The sequence below is a fragment of the Mixophyes fleayi genome, chromosome 3 (genome assembly GCF_038048845.1).
Source record: "Mixophyes fleayi isolate aMixFle1 chromosome 3, aMixFle1.hap1, whole genome shotgun sequence".
NCBI classification, from domain to species: domain Eukaryota; kingdom Metazoa; phylum Chordata; class Amphibia; order Anura; family Limnodynastidae; genus Mixophyes; species Mixophyes fleayi.
The window spans coordinates 71419391-71429390 of record NC_134404.1 but is presented as its reverse complement, the minus strand read 5'-3'; the positions used below and the strand labels follow the sequence as shown (position 1 = coordinate 71429390).

General features: G+C 46.5%; 19 non-coding genes and 27 pseudogenes across 19 annotated transcripts in view; all 46 read right to left on the bottom strand.

Moving 5' to 3' along the window:
* LOC142145523 (5S ribosomal RNA) overlaps window positions 1-86 on the bottom strand; it is a 119-nt gene extending 33 nt beyond the window's left edge. Inside the window, exon 1 of the ribosomal RNA XR_012689870.1 lies at window positions 1-86. This exon is cut by the window's left edge and continues 33 nt beyond it. This is a non-coding gene — a ribosomal RNA (5S ribosomal RNA).
* An 83-nt stretch (window positions 87-169) lies between these two features.
* On the bottom strand, window positions 170-288 carry LOC142145656 (5S ribosomal RNA; annotated as a pseudogene).
* Window positions 289-369: 81 nt separating this feature from the next.
* LOC142147794 (5S ribosomal RNA) lies at window positions 370-488 on the bottom strand (annotated as a pseudogene).
* A 79-nt stretch (window positions 489-567) lies between these two features.
* On the bottom strand, window positions 568-686 carry LOC142146123 (5S ribosomal RNA; annotated as a pseudogene).
* An 81-nt stretch (window positions 687-767) lies between these two features.
* Window positions 768-885, bottom strand: LOC142145297 (5S ribosomal RNA; annotated as a pseudogene).
* Window positions 886-966: 81 nt separating this feature from the next.
* On the bottom strand, window positions 967-1084 carry LOC142146212 (5S ribosomal RNA; annotated as a pseudogene).
* A 79-nt stretch (window positions 1085-1163) lies between these two features.
* On the bottom strand, window positions 1164-1281 carry LOC142146441 (5S ribosomal RNA; annotated as a pseudogene).
* Window positions 1282-1552: 271 nt separating this feature from the next.
* Window positions 1553-1671, bottom strand: LOC142145449 (5S ribosomal RNA; annotated as a pseudogene).
* An 80-nt stretch (window positions 1672-1751) lies between these two features.
* On the bottom strand, window positions 1752-1870 carry LOC142146848 (5S ribosomal RNA). Its single transcript, XR_012690036.1, has one exon. It is a non-coding gene; the product is annotated as a 5S ribosomal RNA (ribosomal RNA).
* Window positions 1871-1950: 80 nt separating this feature from the next.
* Window positions 1951-2069, bottom strand: LOC142147776 (5S ribosomal RNA; annotated as a pseudogene).
* An 80-nt stretch (window positions 2070-2149) lies between these two features.
* On the bottom strand, window positions 2150-2268 carry LOC142146187 (5S ribosomal RNA). Its single transcript, XR_012689939.1, has one exon. It is a non-coding gene; the product is annotated as a 5S ribosomal RNA (ribosomal RNA).
* Window positions 2269-2350: 82 nt separating this feature from the next.
* Window positions 2351-2469, bottom strand: LOC142145819 (5S ribosomal RNA). Its single transcript, XR_012689900.1, has one exon. It is a non-coding gene; the product is annotated as a 5S ribosomal RNA (ribosomal RNA).
* Window positions 2470-2709: 240 nt separating this feature from the next.
* On the bottom strand, window positions 2710-2828 carry LOC142147702 (5S ribosomal RNA). The gene has a single exon (XR_012690812.1). It is a non-coding gene; the product is annotated as a 5S ribosomal RNA (ribosomal RNA).
* Window positions 2829-2909: 81 nt separating this feature from the next.
* Window positions 2910-3028, bottom strand: LOC142145518 (5S ribosomal RNA; annotated as a pseudogene).
* Window positions 3029-3107: 79 nt separating this feature from the next.
* LOC142147763 (5S ribosomal RNA) lies at window positions 3108-3226 on the bottom strand (annotated as a pseudogene).
* Window positions 3227-3307: 81 nt separating this feature from the next.
* Window positions 3308-3426, bottom strand: LOC142146260 (5S ribosomal RNA; annotated as a pseudogene).
* Window positions 3427-3504: 78 nt separating this feature from the next.
* LOC142147801 (5S ribosomal RNA) lies at window positions 3505-3623 on the bottom strand. Its single transcript, XR_012690825.1, has one exon. It is a non-coding gene; the product is annotated as a 5S ribosomal RNA (ribosomal RNA).
* An 81-nt stretch (window positions 3624-3704) lies between these two features.
* On the bottom strand, window positions 3705-3823 carry LOC142146845 (5S ribosomal RNA). The gene has a single exon (XR_012690033.1). It is a non-coding gene; the product is annotated as a 5S ribosomal RNA (ribosomal RNA).
* An 80-nt stretch (window positions 3824-3903) lies between these two features.
* LOC142145428 (5S ribosomal RNA) lies at window positions 3904-4022 on the bottom strand (annotated as a pseudogene).
* An 81-nt stretch (window positions 4023-4103) lies between these two features.
* LOC142147464 (5S ribosomal RNA) lies at window positions 4104-4222 on the bottom strand. The gene has a single exon (XR_012690611.1). It is a non-coding gene; the product is annotated as a 5S ribosomal RNA (ribosomal RNA).
* Window positions 4223-4461: 239 nt separating this feature from the next.
* Window positions 4462-4580, bottom strand: LOC142145840 (5S ribosomal RNA; annotated as a pseudogene).
* Window positions 4581-4660: 80 nt separating this feature from the next.
* On the bottom strand, window positions 4661-4779 carry LOC142147721 (5S ribosomal RNA). The gene has a single exon (XR_012690816.1). It is a non-coding gene; the product is annotated as a 5S ribosomal RNA (ribosomal RNA).
* Window positions 4780-4859: 80 nt separating this feature from the next.
* Window positions 4860-4968, bottom strand: LOC142146590 (5S ribosomal RNA; annotated as a pseudogene).
* An 81-nt stretch (window positions 4969-5049) lies between these two features.
* On the bottom strand, window positions 5050-5168 carry LOC142146083 (5S ribosomal RNA; annotated as a pseudogene).
* Window positions 5169-5248: 80 nt separating this feature from the next.
* On the bottom strand, window positions 5249-5367 carry LOC142146328 (5S ribosomal RNA). Its single transcript, XR_012689955.1, has one exon. It is a non-coding gene; the product is annotated as a 5S ribosomal RNA (ribosomal RNA).
* An 80-nt stretch (window positions 5368-5447) lies between these two features.
* Window positions 5448-5566, bottom strand: LOC142145705 (5S ribosomal RNA; annotated as a pseudogene).
* A 240-nt stretch (window positions 5567-5806) lies between these two features.
* Window positions 5807-5925, bottom strand: LOC142145851 (5S ribosomal RNA; annotated as a pseudogene).
* A 78-nt stretch (window positions 5926-6003) lies between these two features.
* LOC142147790 (5S ribosomal RNA) lies at window positions 6004-6122 on the bottom strand. The gene has a single exon (XR_012690824.1). It is a non-coding gene; the product is annotated as a 5S ribosomal RNA (ribosomal RNA).
* An 81-nt stretch (window positions 6123-6203) lies between these two features.
* On the bottom strand, window positions 6204-6322 carry LOC142146844 (5S ribosomal RNA). Its single transcript, XR_012690032.1, has one exon. It is a non-coding gene; the product is annotated as a 5S ribosomal RNA (ribosomal RNA).
* Window positions 6323-6402: 80 nt separating this feature from the next.
* LOC142145528 (5S ribosomal RNA) lies at window positions 6403-6521 on the bottom strand (annotated as a pseudogene).
* An 82-nt stretch (window positions 6522-6603) lies between these two features.
* On the bottom strand, window positions 6604-6722 carry LOC142146653 (5S ribosomal RNA). The gene has a single exon (XR_012689996.1). It is a non-coding gene; the product is annotated as a 5S ribosomal RNA (ribosomal RNA).
* A 239-nt stretch (window positions 6723-6961) lies between these two features.
* Window positions 6962-7080, bottom strand: LOC142146068 (5S ribosomal RNA; annotated as a pseudogene).
* An 80-nt stretch (window positions 7081-7160) lies between these two features.
* LOC142147711 (5S ribosomal RNA) lies at window positions 7161-7279 on the bottom strand (annotated as a pseudogene).
* An 80-nt stretch (window positions 7280-7359) lies between these two features.
* LOC142145612 (5S ribosomal RNA) lies at window positions 7360-7477 on the bottom strand (annotated as a pseudogene).
* An 80-nt stretch (window positions 7478-7557) lies between these two features.
* On the bottom strand, window positions 7558-7676 carry LOC142147412 (5S ribosomal RNA). The gene has a single exon (XR_012690561.1). It is a non-coding gene; the product is annotated as a 5S ribosomal RNA (ribosomal RNA).
* An 81-nt stretch (window positions 7677-7757) lies between these two features.
* LOC142145139 (5S ribosomal RNA) lies at window positions 7758-7876 on the bottom strand (annotated as a pseudogene).
* Window positions 7877-7957: 81 nt separating this feature from the next.
* On the bottom strand, window positions 7958-8076 carry LOC142145127 (5S ribosomal RNA; annotated as a pseudogene).
* Window positions 8077-8156: 80 nt separating this feature from the next.
* LOC142146630 (5S ribosomal RNA) lies at window positions 8157-8275 on the bottom strand. The gene has a single exon (XR_012689993.1). It is a non-coding gene; the product is annotated as a 5S ribosomal RNA (ribosomal RNA).
* Window positions 8276-8356: 81 nt separating this feature from the next.
* Window positions 8357-8475, bottom strand: LOC142145979 (5S ribosomal RNA; annotated as a pseudogene).
* Window positions 8476-8555: 80 nt separating this feature from the next.
* On the bottom strand, window positions 8556-8674 carry LOC142147709 (5S ribosomal RNA). The gene has a single exon (XR_012690815.1). It is a non-coding gene; the product is annotated as a 5S ribosomal RNA (ribosomal RNA).
* An 81-nt stretch (window positions 8675-8755) lies between these two features.
* On the bottom strand, window positions 8756-8864 carry LOC142146274 (5S ribosomal RNA; annotated as a pseudogene).
* An 81-nt stretch (window positions 8865-8945) lies between these two features.
* On the bottom strand, window positions 8946-9064 carry LOC142146548 (5S ribosomal RNA). The gene has a single exon (XR_012689985.1). It is a non-coding gene; the product is annotated as a 5S ribosomal RNA (ribosomal RNA).
* An 80-nt stretch (window positions 9065-9144) lies between these two features.
* LOC142145099 (5S ribosomal RNA) lies at window positions 9145-9263 on the bottom strand (annotated as a pseudogene).
* An 80-nt stretch (window positions 9264-9343) lies between these two features.
* On the bottom strand, window positions 9344-9462 carry LOC142147361 (5S ribosomal RNA). Its single transcript, XR_012690511.1, has one exon. It is a non-coding gene; the product is annotated as a 5S ribosomal RNA (ribosomal RNA).
* A 272-nt stretch (window positions 9463-9734) lies between these two features.
* LOC142146203 (5S ribosomal RNA) lies at window positions 9735-9853 on the bottom strand (annotated as a pseudogene).
* An 80-nt stretch (window positions 9854-9933) lies between these two features.
* LOC142147350 (5S ribosomal RNA) overlaps window positions 9934-10000 on the bottom strand; it is a 119-nt gene continuing 52 nt past the window's right edge. Inside the window, exon 1 of the ribosomal RNA XR_012690500.1 lies at window positions 9934-10000. This exon is cut by the window's right edge and continues 52 nt beyond it. This is a non-coding gene — a ribosomal RNA (5S ribosomal RNA).

Below are 10000 nucleotides of genomic sequence, written 5' to 3'. Positions count from 1 at the left end.
CCATCCAAGTACTAACCAGGCCCAGCCCTGCTTAGCTTCCAAGATCAGACGAGATTGGGCTTGTTCAGTGTGGTGTGGCTGTAGGTATTATTTTCCTATTGACCTACATCTCTTATACATCTAGAAACCAGCATTGAAGGAAGCCGGAACAAGAGAGAAGAAAAAAAGGGCTTGACAGCACCTGGTATTCCCAGGTGGTCTCCCATCCAAGTACTAACCAGGCCCGTCCCTGCTTAGCTTCCAAGATCAGACGAGATTGGGCTTGTTCAGGGTGGTGTGGATGTAGGTATTGTTTTCCTATTGACCTACATCTCTTATACATCTAGAAACCAGCATTGAAGGAAGCCGGAACAAGAGAGAAGAAAAAAAGGCCTACAGCACCTGGTATTCCCAGGTGGTCTCCCATCCAAGTACTAACCAGGCCTGGCTCTGCTTAGCTTCCAAGATCAGACGAGATTGGGCTTGTTCAGGGTGGTGTGGCTGTAGGTATTGGTTTCCTATTGACCTACATCTCTTATACATCTCAAAACCAGCATTGAAGGAGGCCGGAACAAGAGAGAAAAAAAAAGCCTACAGCACCTGGTATTTCCAGGTGGTCTCCCATCCAAGTACTAACCAGGCCCAGCCCTGCTTAGCTTCCAGATCAGACGAGATTGGGCTTGTTCAGGGTGAGTGTGGCTGTAGGTATTGTTTTCCTATTGACCTACATCTCTTATACATCTAGAAACCAGCATTGAAGGAAGCCGGAACAAGAGAGAAGAAAAAAAGGCCTACGCACCTGGTATTCCCAGGTGGTCTCCCATCCAAGTACTAACCAGGCCCGTCCCTGCTTAGCTTCCAAGATCAGACGAGATTGGGCTTGTTCAGGGTGGTGTGGCTGCAGGTATTGTTTTCCTATTGACCTACATCTCTTATACATCTAGAAACCAGCATTGAAGGAAGCCGGAACAAGAGAGAAGAAAAAAAGGCCTACAGCACCTGGTATTCCCAGGTGGTCTCCCATCCAAGCACAAACCAGGCCCGGCTCTGCTTAGCTTCCAAGATCAGACGAGATTGGCTTGTTCGGGGTGGTGTGGCTGTAGGTATTAGTTTCCTATTGACCTACATCTCTTATACATCTCAAACCAGCATTGAAGGTGGCCGGAACAAGAGAGAAAAAAAAAAGCCTACAGCACCTGGTATTTCCAGGTGGTCTCCCATCCAAGTACTAACAGGCCCAGCCCTGCTTAGCTTCCAAGATCAGACGAGATTGATCTTGTTCAGGGTGGTGTTTCTGTAGGTATTGCTTTCCTATTGACCTACATCTCTTATACATCTCAAAAACAGCATTGAAGGAAGTCGGAACAAGAGAGAAAAAAAAGGGCCTACCAGCACCTGGTATCCCCAGGTGGTCTCGCATCCAAGTACTAACCAGGCCTGGCTCTGCTTAGCTTCCAAGATCAGGCTTGTTCAGAGTGGTGTGGCTGTAGGTATTGGTTTACTATTGACCTACATCTCTTATACATCTAAAAACCAGCATTGAAGGAAGCCGGAACAAGAGAGAAAAAAAAAAAGCCTACAGCACCTGGTATTCCCAGGTGGTCTCCCATCCAAGTACTAACCAGGCCTGGCCCTGCTTAGCTTCCAAGATCAAACGAGATTGGGCTTGCTCAGAGATGTGTAGCTGTAGGTTTTGGTTTCCTATTAACCTACATCTCTTATAATCTCAAAACCAGCATTGAAGGAAGTCGGAACAAGAGAGAAAAAAAAAAGGCCTACAGCACCTCGTATTCCCAGGTGGTCTCCCATCCAAGTACTAACCAGGCCCGTCCCTGCTTAGCTTCCAAGATCAGACGAGATTGGGCTTGTTCAGGGTGGTGTGGCTGTAGGTATTGGTTTCCTATTGACCTACATCTCTTATACATCTAGAAAACAGCATTGAAGGAAGCCGGAACAAGAGAGAAAAAAAAAGGCCTACAGCACCTGGTATTCCCAGGTGGTCTCCCATCCAAGTACTAACCAGGCCCGGCTCTGCTTAGCTTCCAAGATCAGACGAGATTTGGCTTGTTCAGGGTGGTGTGGCTGTAGGTATTGTTTTCCTATTGACCTACATCTCTTATACATCTCAAAACCAGCATTGAAGGAGGCCGGAACAAGAGAGAAAAAAAAAAGCCTACAGCACCTGGTATTTCCAGGTGGTCTCCCATCCAAGTACTAACCAGGCCCAGCTCTGCTTAGCTTCCAAGATCAGACGAGATTGGGCTTGTTCAGAGTGGTGTGGCTGTAGGTATTGTTTTCCTATTGACCTACATCTCTTATACATCTAAAAACAAGCATTGAAGGAAGCCGGAAGAAGAGAGAAAAAAAAAAAGGCCTACAGCACCTGGTATTCCCAGGTGGTCTCCCATCCAAGTACTAACCAGGCCCAGCCCTGCTTAGCTTCCAAGATCAGACGAGATTGGGCTTGTCCAGGGTGGTGTGGCTGTAGGTATTGGTTTCTTAATGACCTACATCACTTATACATTTTAAAACCAGCATTGAAGGAAGCCAGAACAAGAGAGAAAAAAAAAAGTACTAACCAGACCCGGACCTGCTTAGCTTTCAAGATCAGATGAGGTTGGGCTTGTTCAGGGTGGTGTGGCTGTAGGTATTGTTTTCCTATTGACCTACATCTCTTATACATCTCAAAACCAGCATTGAAGGAAGTCGGAACAAGAGAGAAAAAAAAAGGGCCTACAGCACCTGGTATTCCCAGGTGGTCTCCCATCCAAGTACTAACCAGGCCTGTCCCTGCTTCGCTTCCAAGATCAGACGAGATTGGGCTTGTTCAGGGTGGTGTGGCTGTAGGTATTGTTTTCCTATTGACCTACATCTCTTATACATCTCAAAACCAGCATTGAAGGAAGCCGGAACAAGAGAGAAAAAAAAAAGGCCTACAGCACCTGGTATTCCCAGGTGGTCTCCCATCAAAGTACTAACCAGGTCCGGCCCTGCTTAGCTTCCAAGATCAAACGAGATTGGGATTGTTCAGAGATGTGTAGCTGTAGGTATTGGTTTTGTATTGACCTACATCTCTTATAATCTCAAAACCAGCATTGAAGGAAGCCGGAACAAGAGAGAAAAAAAAAGGCCTACAGCACCTGGTATTCCCAGGTGGTCTCCCATCCAAATACTAACCAGGCCCAGCCCTGTTTAGCTTCGAAGATCAGATGAGATTGGGCTTGTTCAGGGTGGTGTGGCTGTAGGTATTGTTTTTATATTGACCTACATCTCTTATACATCTAGAAACCAGCATTGAAGGAAGCCGGAACAAGAGAGAAGAAAAAAAGGCCTACAGCACCTGGTATTCCCAGGTGGTCTCCCATCCAAATACTAACCAGGCCCGGCTCTGCTTAGCTTCCAAGATCAAACAAGATTGGGCTTGTTGAGAGATGTGTAGCTGTAGGTATTGGTTTTGTATTGACCTACATCTCTTATAATCTCAAAACCAGCATTGAAGGAAGCCGGAACAAGAGAGAAAAAAAAAGCCTACAGCACCTGGTATTCCCAGGTGGTCTCCCATCCAAGTACTAACCAGGCCTGGCCCTGCTTAGCTTCCAAGATCAGATGAGATTGGGCTTGTTCAGGGTGGTGTGGCTGTAGGCATTTTTTTCCTATTGACCTACATCTCTTATACATCTAGAAACCAGCATTGAAGGAAGCCGGAACAAGAGAGAAGAAAAAAAGGCCTACAGCACCTGATATTCCCAGGTGGTCTCCCATCCAAGTACTAACCAGGCCCGGCTCTGCTTAGCTTCCAAGATCAGACGAGATTGGGCTTGTTCAGGGTGGTGTGGCTGTAGGTATTGTTTTCCTATTGACCTACATCTCTTATACATCTGAAAACCAGCATTGAAGGAGGCCGGAACAAGAGAGAAAAAAAAAAGCTTACAGCACCTGGTATTTCCAGGTGGTCTCCCATCCAAGTACTAACCAGGCCCAGCCCTGCTTAGCTTCCAAGATCAGACAAGATTGGGCTTGTTCAGGGTGGTGTGGCTGTAGTATTGTTTTCCTATTGACCTACATCTCTTATACATCTAAAAACAAGCATTGAAGGAAGCCGGAACAAGAGAGAAAAAAAAAAAGGCCTACAGCACCTGGTATTCCCAGGGGGTCTCCCAGCCAAGCACTAACCAGGCCCGGCCCTGCTTAGCTTCCAAGATCAGACGAGATTGGGCTTGTCCAGGGTGGTGTGGCTGTAGGTATTGGTTTCCAAATGACCTACATCACTTATACATTTTAAAACCAGCATTGAAGGAAGCCAGAACAAGAGAGAAAAAAAAAAGTACTAACCAGGCCCAGACCTGCTTAGCTTTCAAGATCAGACGAGATTGGGCTTGTTCAGGGTGGTGTGGCTGTAGGTATTGGTTTCCTATTGACCTACATCTCTTATACATATCAAAACCAGCATTGAAGGAGGCCGGATCAAGAGAGAAAAAAAAAAGCCTACAGCACCTGGTATTTCCAGGTGGTCTCCCATCCAAGTACTAACCAGGCCCAGCCCTGCTTAGCTTCCAAGATCAGACGAGATTGGGCTTGTTTAGAGATGTGTAGCTGTAGGTTTTGGTTTCTTATTGACCTACATCTCTTATTATCTCAAAACCAGCATTGAAGGAAGCCGGAACAAGAGAGAAAAAAAAAAGGCCTACAGCACCTGGTATTCCCAGGTGGTCTCCCATCCAAGTACTAACCAGGCCCGTCCCTGCTTAGCTTCCAAGATCAGACGAGATTGGGCTTGTTCAGGGTGGTGTGGCTGTAGGTAATGTTTTGCTATTGACCTACATCTCTTATACACCTAGAAAACAGCATTGAAGGAAGCCGGAACAAGAGAGAAGAAAAAAGGCCTACAGCACCTGGTATTCCCAGGTGATCTCCCATCCAAGTACTAACCAGGCCCATCCTTGCTTAGCTTCCAAGATCAGGCTTGTTCAGGGTGGTGTGGCTGTAGGTATTGTTTTCCTATTGACCTACATCTCTTATACATCTAGAAACCAGCATTGAAGGAAGCCGGAACAAAAGAGAAGAAAAAAAGGCCTACAGCAAGTGGTATTCCCAGGTGGTCTCCCATCCAAGTACTAACCAGGCCCGGCTCTGCTTAGCTTCCAAGATCAGACGAGATTTGGATTGTTCAGGGTGGTGTGGCTGTAGGTATTGGTTTCCTATTGACCTACATCTCTTATACATCTCAAAACCAGCATTGAAGGAGGCCGGAACAAGAGAGAAAAAAAAAAGCCTACAGCACCTGGTATTCCCAGGTGGTCTCCCATCCAAGTACTAACCAGGCCCGGCTCTGCTTAGCTTCCAAGATCAGACGAGATTGGGCTTGTTCAGGGTGGTGTGGCTGTAGGTATTGGTTTCCTATTGACCTACATCTCTTATACATCTCAAAACCAGCATTGAAGGAGGCCGAAACAAGAGAGAAAAAAAAAAGCCTACAGGACCTGATATTCCCAGGGGGTCTCCCATCCAAGCACTAACCAGGCCCGGCCCTGCTTAGCTTCCAAGATCAGACAAGATTGGGCTTGTCCAGGGTGGTGTGGCTGTAGGTATTGGTTTCCTAATGACCTACATCACTTATACATTTTAAAACCAGCATTGAAGGAAGCCAGAACAAGAGAGAAAAAAAAAAGTACTAACCAGGCTCAGACCTGCTTAGCTTTCAAGATCAGACGAGATTGGGCTTGTTCAGGGTGGTGTGGTTGTAGGTATTGGTTTCCTATTGACCTACATCTTTTATACATCTCAAAACCAGCATTGAAGGAAGCCGGAACAAGAGAGAAAAAAAAAAGGCCTACAGCACCTGGTATTCCCAGGTGGTCTCCCATCAAAGTACTAACCAGGTCCGGCCCTGCTTAGCTTCCAAGATCAAACGAGATTGGGATTGTTCAGAGATGTGTAGCAGTAGGTATTGGTTTTGTATTGACCTACATCTCTTATAATCTCAAAACCAGCATTGAAGGAAGCCGGAACAAGAGAGAAAAAAAAAGCCTACAGCACCTGGTATTCCCAGGTGGTCTCCCATCCAAGTACTAACCAGGCCTGGCCCTGCTTAGCTTCCAAGATCAGATGAGATTGGGCTTGTTCAGGGTGGTGTGGCTGTAGGCATTTTTTTCCTATTGACCTACATCTCTTATACATCTAGAAACCAGCATTGAAGGAAGCCGGAACAAGAGAGAAGAAAAAAAGGCCTACAGCACCTGATATTCCCAGGTGGTCTCCCATCCAAGTACTAACCAGGCCCGGCTCTGCTTAGCTTCCAAGATCAGACGAGATTGGGCTTGTTCAGGGTGGTGTGGCTGTAGGTATTGGTTTCCTATTGACCTACATCTCTTATACATCTGAAAACCAGCATTGAAGGAGGGCGGAACAAGAGAGAAAAAAAAAAGCCTACAACACCTGGTATTTCCAGGTGGTCTCCCATCCAAGTACTAACCAGGCCCAGCCCTGCCTAGCTTCCAAGATCAGACAAGATTGGGCTTGTTCAGGGTGGTGTGGCTGTAGGTATTGTTTTCCTATTGACCTACATCTCTTATACATCTAAAAACAAGCATTGAAGGAAGCCGGAACAAGAGAGAAAAAAAAAAAGGCCTACAGCACCTGGTATTCCCAGGGGGTCTCCCATCCAAGCACTAACCAGGCCCGGCCCTGCTTAGCTTCCAAGATCAGACGAGATTGGGCTTGTCCAGGGTGGTGTGGCTGTAGGTATTGGTTTCCTAATGACCTACATCACTTATACATTTTAAAACCAGCATTGAAGGAAGCCAGAACAAGAGAGAAAAAAAAAAGTACTAACCAGGCCCAGACCTGCTTAGCTTTCAAGATCAGACGAGATTGGGCTTGTTCAGGGTGGTGTGGCTGTAGGTATTGGTTTCCTATTGACCTACATCTCTTATACATATCAAAACCAGCATTGAAGGAGGCCGGAACAAGAGAGAAAAAAAAAAGCCTACAGCACCTGGTATTTCCAGGTGGTCTCCCATCCAAGTACTAACCAAGCCCAGCCCTGCTTAGCTTCCAAGATCAGACGAGATTGGGCTTGTTTAGAGATGTGTAGCTGTAGGTTTTGGTTTCCTATTGACCTACATCTCTTATTATCTCAAAACCAGCATTGAAGGAAGCCGGAACAAGAGAGAAAAAAAAAAGGCCTACAGCACCTGGTATTCCCAGGTTGTCTCCCATCCAAGTACTAACCAGGCCCGTCCCTGCTTAGCTTCCAAGATCAGACGAGATTGGGCTTGTTCAGGGTGGTGTGGCTGTAGGTAATGTTTTCCTATTGACCTACATCTCTTATACATCTAGAAACCAGCATTGAAGGAAGCCGGAACAAGAGAGAAGAAAAAAGGCCTACAGCACTGGTATTCCCAGGTGATCTCCCATCCAAGTACTAACCAGGCCCATCCCTGCTTAGCTTCCAAGATCAGACAAGATTGGGCTTGTTCAGGGTGGTGTGGCTGTAGGTATTGGTTTCCTATTGACCTACATCTCTTATAACCTAAAAACCAGCAATGAAGGAAGCCGGAACAAGAGAGAAAAAAAAAAGGCCTACAGCACCTGGTATTCCCAGGTGGTCTCCCATCCAAGTACTAACCAGGCCCGTCCCTGCTTAGCTTCCAAGATCAGATGAGATTGGGCTCGTTCAGGGTGGTGTGGCTGTAGATATTGTTTTCCTATTGACCTACATCTCTTATACATCTAGAAAACAGCATTGAAGGAAGCCGGAACAAGAGAGAAGAAAAAAAGGCCAACAGCACCTGGTATTCCCAGGTGGTATCCCATCCAAGTACTAACCAGGCCCGTCGCTGCTTAGCTTCCAAGATCAGACGAGATTGGGCTTGTTCAGGGTGGTGTGGCTGTAGGTATTGTTTTCCTATTGACCTACATCTCTTATACATCTAGAAAACAGCATTGAAGGAAGCCGGAACAAGAGAGAAGAAAAAAAGACCTACAGCACCTGGTATTCCCAGGTGGTCTCCCATCCAAGTACTAACCAGGCCTGGCTCTGCTTAGCTTCCAAGATCTGACGAGAATGGGCTTGTTCAGGGTGGTGTGGCTGTAGGTATTGGTTTCCTATTGACCTACATCTCTTATACATCTCAAAACCAGCATTGAAGGAGGCCGGAACAAGAGAGAAAAAAAAAAGCCTACAGCACCTGGTATTTCCAGGTGGTCCCCCATCCAAGTACTAACCAGGCCCAGCCCTGCTTATCTTCCAAGATCAGACGAGATTGGGCTTGTTCAGGGTGGTGTGGCTGTAGGTATTGTTTTCCTATTGACCTACATCTCTTATACATCTAAAAACCAGCATTGAAGGAAGCCGGAACAAGAGAGAAAAAAAAAAAGCCTACAGCACCTGGTATTCCCAGGTGGTCTCCCATCCAAGTACTAACCAGGCCTGGCCCTGCTTAGCTTCCAAGATCAGACGAGATTGGGCTTGTTTAGAGATGTGTAGATGTAGGTTTTGGTTTCCTATTGACCTACATCTCTTATTATCTCAAAACCAGCATTGAAGGAAGCCGGAACAAGAGAGAAAAAAAAAAGGCCTACAGCACCTGGTATTCCCAGGTGGTCTCCCATCCAAGTACTAACCAGGCCCGTCCCTGCTTAGCTTCCAAGATCAGACGAGATTGGGCTTGTTCAGGGTGGTGTGGCTGTAGGTAACGTTTTCCTATTGACCTACATCTCTTATACATCTAGAAACCAGCATTGAAGGAAGCCGGAAGAAGAGAGAAGAAAAAAATGCCTACAGCACCTGGTATTCCCAGGTGGTCTCCCATCCAAGTACTAACCAGGCCCGTCCCTGCTTAGCTTCCAAGATCAGGCTTGTTCAGGGTGGTGTGGCTGTAGGTATTGTTTTCCTATTGACCTACATCTCTTATACATCTAGAAACCAGCATTGAAGGAAGCCGGAACAAGAGAGAAGAAAAAATGGCCTACAGCACCTGGTATTCCCAGGTGGTCTCCCATCCAAGTACTAACCAGGCCCGGCTCTGCTTAGCTTCCAAGATCAGACGAGATTGGGCTTGTTCAGGGAGGTGTGGCTGTAGGTATTGGTTTCCTATTGACCTACATCTCTTATACATCTCAAAACCAGCATTGAAGGAGGCCGGAACAAGAGAGAAAAAAAAAAGCCTACAGCACCTGGTATTTCCAGGTGGTCTCCCATCCAAGTACTAACCAGGCCTGGCCCTGCTTAGCTTCCAAGATCAGATGAGATTAGGCTTGTTCAGGGTGGTGTGGCTGTAGGTATTGGTTTCGTATTGACCTACATCTCTTATACATATCAAAACCAGCATTGAAGGAGGCCGGAACAAGAGAGAAAAAAAAAAGCCTACAGCACCTGGTATTTCCAGGTGGTCTTCCATCCAAGTACTAACCAGGCCCAGCCCTGCTTAGCTTCCAAGATCAGACGAGATTGGGCTTGTTCAGGGTGGTGTGGCTGTAGGTTATGGTTTCCTATTGACCTACATCTCTTATACATCTCAAAACCAGCATTGAAGGAAGTCGGAACAAGAGAGAAAAAAAAAAGGGCCTACAGCACCTGGTATTCCCAGGTGGTCTCGCATCCAAGTACTAACCAACCCCGGCTCTGCTTAGCTTCCAAGATCAGGCTTGTTCAGGGTGGTGTGTCTGTATGTATTGGTTTCCTATTGACCTACATCTCTTATACATCTAAAAACCAGCATTGAAGGAAGCCGGAACAAGAGAGAAAAAAAAAAAGCCTACAGCACCTGGTATTCCCAGGTGGTCTCCCATCCAAGTACTAACCAGGCCTGGCGCTGCTTAGCTTCCAAGATCAGACGAGATTGGGCTTGTTTAGAGATGTGTAGATGTAGGTTTTGGTTTCCTATTGACCTACATCTCTTATTATCTCAAAACCAGCATTGAAGGAAGCCGGAACAAGAGAGAAAAAAAAAAGGCCTACAGCACCTGGTATTCCCAGGTGGTCTCCCATCCAAGTACTAACCAGGCCCGTCCCTGCTTA